Source organism: Acanthopagrus latus, chromosome 21 (assembly GCF_904848185.1).
Source record: "Acanthopagrus latus isolate v.2019 chromosome 21, fAcaLat1.1, whole genome shotgun sequence".
In the NCBI taxonomy this organism is placed as follows: domain Eukaryota; kingdom Metazoa; phylum Chordata; class Actinopteri; order Spariformes; family Sparidae; genus Acanthopagrus; species Acanthopagrus latus.
Genome location: NC_051059.1, coordinates 2,797,719 through 2,803,718, shown reverse-complemented (window position 1 = coordinate 2,803,718; position 6,000 = coordinate 2,797,719). Strand labels below are relative to the sequence as shown.

Below are 6,000 nucleotides of genomic sequence, written 5' to 3'. Positions count from 1 at the left end.
CCTGTTGTTCTGTTGTTACCCTGTACAGCAAAGTGAAGTGTCCACTCTGACTTTGTATGTATGTGTATATATATATATATATATATATATATATATATATATATATATATATATATATATATATATATATATATATATATATATATATATATATTAACCAGTAAGGAGTCTTGCAACTGAATGCTGTCAAAGATTTGCAGCTTCTGTCTACAGAAGGTTAGATAACAATATTTTAAAAAGTGTGACGCAAAATTAGCCAAAACTAATTACAAGGTTTGCTAACGTTGCCATAGAGGTTACACTGAGGCAAAACAGTAGCAAAACAGTATTACCTTCTTCCATTTTACAGTGCCTAGTTGCAATTAAAGTAACACAAATTACTTTCAAATGAACATAACTAGCAATATGTAATACATTTCAGAAATAAATGGTCAGTGGGATCTTCTGATAATGCATGAAGGCTTAAGTTAGAATGACAGAAGGGTTTGCTGTACTTCCCAATAACACAGATGTGAAAATGATGTTGATCTTTTCATGTAACATTAAAAAAGCCCCAAAATACTTTTTTTTTTTCTTCACATTTTGAACATTTTTTTTTAAATTTGTTGTCCAACACATAACTACATATGTATATTTTAGAGAAAAACCTAGAAAGAAAATGACAGGGACATGACTCTGGAGAGAATTGGATGGAATTGGATGAGAGTACAGCAATGGAGGGGGGGTGAGAGAGGGAGAGAGAGGGAGAGAGAGAGAGAGAGAGAGAGAGAGAGAGAGAGAGAGAGAGAGAGAGAGAGAGAGAAAGGGAGGGACTTAAAGGGAAAAAAAGAGTGAGCGCTTTGAGGATCCACAGAGAAGAGAGGGGAGGAGAGGGAACCGGGCTGACAGACCGCGCTTTTAGTTCAACAGGGTGAACTAACGGACAGAGAAATCACCACAGAGAGAGACTAATGGGAAATACTTGGACTTAGACACTGGAGGCACCGAGGGACACTGAAGGGTTTAGCGAGGTAACTGCTCTGCTTTCCTCTCCTACACTGCTCAGTAATGAGAGATTGAACAAAAGGGCACTGACTCTACACAGAAATTTAAATAATGCTTTCTGTCACGTATTGCCAAGTATCAAGGTTATTCTTGAAGTATTCAATGTGAGAGGTTGGACGTTAAGCCAGAGGTGGTTGGGGCTTCTAGGTTCTCTTAAATCAATTAAAGAAGTGACAGCTACAGTAGAGGAGCTGCAACCAGGACATGCTGTGCATCCCTAAAAAGGAAAGCCTGTTCGCTTTCTGTGGAAGAACATGCCTGTGATTAAAGCCCTTTGATCAGTTTATGGTGATGTGATGTGATGCTTGATCAGAGTTTTTTATTATTTTTTTTTTTCTCAGGAAGTCCAGCATTCCTTAAACTAACTGTAGGGCTTGTTTATAAGTCAAGTGGACAGAAGAAGTTAGTATTGAGTGGAGCAGACTTGTTGGTGATGGAATGATGAAGCTCAGCCAGTTCTTTATGACTTGTTTGTACTTGTTTATGCAATATGCAATGTATCAGATTGCATTGCTATCATCACTACATTCACACATTAACTCTTCCTGTGTATTATATTACATTGATGGTTAAATAATTTTAATAGCACTCACCTGCTGAATGATGAATATTACTCTTCTTTACAGAAACACTGTAATTGTTGAGAGTAATTTTGTCTTTATTATTAATTTTATCTTTGTGTTTGAGTCCCCAATATCACTGTCTGTGTCGTGTATGTGATATAGAACTCATAGTACACATTTATGGATGTACATTATGACAGGAATTGGGAAGAGAGTAAATAGGTTTATACAACAGGTGGCACAGTGAATGAGTGTGTGTGTGTGTGTGTGCTTGTAGTCACTGAAAAATGTGGTACTAGAGTCACCTGTTGTAGAAAGTACTACCACAGAAGCAGTTTGTTATTATCAGCAGATATACAGAATGTATATGTTTATATACAAAATATACAGTTAGGAAAATTTACAGGTGTGTAGTTTAGATCATAATGAAGACCAGGTTCGTTTACAGCTGTTGTGATCTCATTGCAAGATGGTCTGTAGCTGTTATTTTTTCTTTTCTTTTTTAATTGTGTAATGCCACTTGTGTGCAGTGCAAATAGATTTAAACACAACATACCGTCACATAATTATGTGAGTTGCACATTTACTCATCCAATGAACACAGACCAACAGAACCCTTCATTTTAAGTAGGGTTGTCAGTTTTGGCTAATGTAACTCACAGGTTAATTATTATACAAAGTTGAAATAAAAAAATAAAAAACACCAAACTACATGAAATACAAGTGGTGCTTTCCTATTAAATAACAGCTCCATTGAATCAGGGAGCTGCAGGACAATGGCTCATCTTCTCAACAAGGTTGTCTGCTGTGCTGAACGGGAGGCTCTGAGAGAGGAGCACACTAGTCTCAGCTAATGTCAACTCTGACGAAAGGAGCACACTGGCTGCATCTCATTATGTCATCATGGATAAAGTTAATGTAGTTGTGACATTAACTTCTATCAGTGAGAGTTGTTGAGCAGTCACGTGTCGAAGCTAACCTTGGCTTGTCTGGCCAGCTTGACTTTTAGCCTACCATTCTCAAAGTGCTTTTCGATGTGATCAGTCACAATGACCTCAAGCTTGAGGTAGTGACTAGCTCTTCGAATCCTTCGCCCTCTACCACACTGATTGGTGGCCGATCTCCTAACAGGTCACACTAGATGCCTGTGTACAGCATGGAGGTGTTAGAGAGCTGTTGGGCTCACTCGCGTTTATTAGCATCACTAAATATGATGGCATGATTTTCCTTCACCCCTCTGAAATAGCGAGACAGCCAGAGGGGGAACAACCTTTACACCACAGACTTTAACTACTGCACAGAGACCTGTCATCTCCAGAAGTTCTCAGATTACTCAGCAATAGTTGGATTTATGAGTACAGGAATGCTGTGGACAACTTTGTCACATTGAGCTGTAGATGGTTCCGCTTACACCATGTGACAAAGTTGTCCACAGAAGATCAAGGAACTGGTTGCTGACCTGGGGAGAACCAAGCTGCTGTTGACCCATTTCCATCCAGGGTGTCAGTGTTGACATTGTGGAGGATTATAAGTATCTGGGGGTCCACACTGATAATAAGCTGGACAGGGTAACGCAATCTACAGGAAGGAAAAGAGACCTCTCTAATTTTTGAGATGGCTGAGGTTCTTCAACATCAGCCAGACTATGCTCAGGATGTTTTATGAGTCTGTAGTGGCCAGTGCTATCCTCTATGCTGTTGTGTAGCAGATGCCAAATGACTGAACAGACTGATCCACAAGGCCAGTGACGTTGTGGGGGTGGAGCTGGAATCTCTGACTGTGAAGTCAGAGAGTAAGATGCTGTCCAGGTTGCATGTCATCTTGGACAATGGCTCCCATCCACTCCATGACATGGTGGTCAGCTACAGGAGTACATTCAGTACTAGACTGATCCCACCAAGATGCACCACAGAGCGCCACAGGAAATCACTCCTGTCTTTGGCCATCGTGATAATTACAACAAATAAAGTGCATATTTTAACTGTAGCATTATTTATTGGACTATTATAGAACATGAAAGAAAGAGAGTGCACAGGAAATAAACTGCCCCTCACCTGTTGTGTGGATTCTCTCCATGTCTATGACATATTCTACACTAAACAGGCCAGACTTTCTTAGTGAAGATACGCAGCAGCCACGCTTAACAAATATGGGTAGAGCCAGCGCCAGTGGAAGGTCGTTGGTTCCATTTCCTGGTCTGCATGTCATGTGTCCTTAGAAAAGATACTGAACCCCAAAACTGCTCTCAGTTTGCTGGTTGGCACTCTGCATGGCAGCCATCACCATCAGTGTATGAATGTATGTCTGAATTAATGTAAGTCACTAAAGTGTCTGATAAATATCGTATATATTAATGTAGATGAAGCAATGTAGCAGTCATGCTTGACACATGCATTAGAAGCATGTCTCAGGTGTCCAGTGTGAATGGTCTAACCTGTTGAATGAAAAGCGAAAGATAATGCCACACAGCAGCACTGAACACACATTGAGTATTTCCAGCCTTTAATTAGGGCAGTCAACATAGTGCGTTAATTTTGATTAATGTGTGTAGAATAAATAACTTTTAAATTTAAAATTACGCAAATTAATCGCACTCTTTGATGCCCCTTGACCAGCAGCTTTGTAAACATGATGGAGGCAGGTGACTGTTAACATGCTTTCTCAAACCAAGACTTAGATGTGGATTATATTTGAATCGATGCCAAACCTACATCCTATCCTGACATGCACTTCCCCAGAAATGCAACTGCATATCACAATGACACTGACCGGACCGTCTGCAGTGGCACTGACCAGACCGGCTGATTGGTTCACTTGGGAAAAGTTTCCCCAATAAATACACTGCACTAATCGGCTTTTGCTGTCGCTCCTAACCAGCTGGTTGCTCTCTTTAGGTTATAGTCTCCAGAGCCTCTCTTGGCTGCCGGCTGAAGGGCAGCCTGGTGGCAAAAGCAGGCTTGCCGAAACCAAGTGGTTTGACCTGGGTTTGTATGGAGTGGACTGCCCTCTCTGCAGACATTCTGCCTGTCTGCTCTCTTTAGCCCAGAGACACAGCTGTGAGATGGATAGGTTGGTGTGTTTAAATTGGAAAGTCAGCTTGCTGTCTGCTCACCATCGAGAGAAATGCCAGCACACATGTATAATTGCTCACTTTTCTGTTGGCCCCTGTGTAGGTTATGGCACCGCCTTGTGTAGAGACTACATGCAACCCTATATCAGCTTTTATTATAACAAAAGAAGCCAAACTTGGTGGATGACATAAAAGTCCCATATTCTACTGTAGTCAATTATCATAAATTATAAAACGTATCAGGAAAGATCACCTAAATATCAAAACACACTCGAGTTAGGCTTTAAAAACCCTTTAAAAACCCAGATTGAACTGTTGACAGAAGCTCAGTTTTTGCAGCAAGGAATGGTTGTACCCTTGGAGTACTTCAGGCTTGAAATATCACCTCTTTTCAAATTTTAAAGTGTCCATTTATTCAATGATTCATTCAATGACCAAAATACATTTGCACTGAAACAGTTTTTGAATACTTAAGTAATATTGGTGTGTGCAATTAATTTTGGTTAATTAATCTCCAAGATTTTAATTGTTGGCAGCCATACTCCTCAGACCAGTACATCACACTTTCTCCCCCTGGCCCACAGAAACATGATCTTTGGCAGCGAACCATCCTCAGACATGGCTGCAGGTCTTCTTAATGTGGTACAGTTTACCATAGTGCTATTACTTTTAATGTGCCTCACTTTTTACCTCAAACTGCTCTTGGGTTAGCAGACAGTGTGTTGGTATGCAAATTAACCAACAGACTGACATGTGTATCTGGTAAGCGGTAAGTGTTGCCATCCCTAATTTGTAGTATGTAGTAGTAATTAAGTTGTGTGCTCTCTTTTTAAGGCAAGCTTGGTCTCCACCAGCTCCGGAGGAAATGTATCTTTAGCTGCTAAATGCTCCACTTATACCCCATTTACATGTGGAATTAAAATCTGATCAGTATCCAGACATATTATCTGGATAATAAACAATCTGATATTGGTGTTTACATCTGCATATTTTTAATGTGTTTGTTATCCTAATTCCCCACTTTGAATAGAGCTACTATGTCTTTTTGTTCTGTTCTGTTTCAGTACTTGATTCTATCATGTGACACAGTTGCACAGTTATTTATTACTGTTTAACATTCACATTAATTTCTCACCCATATGGCTTTCATTTTTCACACAGTACTGTTGAATAATGCATCTCTTGGCACTTCCACTGCACAGAATAGATTTACATCTAGTATTTTATTTAGAGGTGTGTCTCTTTACAGCCTTCTCACTTGTCCGCTCACTAAAATGAAATAACGACTGAACATAGTTATGGTAGTCAAAAAACAAATACCTG

The 6,000-nt window shown here is 39.9% G+C and overlaps 1 protein-coding gene across 1 annotated transcript in view; it reads left to right on the top strand.

Annotated features, from left to right (window-relative positions):
- Window positions 1-879: 879 nt before the first annotated feature.
- The window catches only part of cdh12a (cadherin 12, type 2a (N-cadherin 2)), a 97,639-nt gene continuing 92,518 nt past the window's right edge, over window positions 880-6,000 (top strand). Inside the window, exon 1 of the mRNA XM_037084040.1 lies at window positions 880-1,010. The gene's annotated coding sequence lies outside the window, so the exon portion shown is untranslated. The remainder of the gene's footprint in view (window positions 1,011-6,000) is intronic.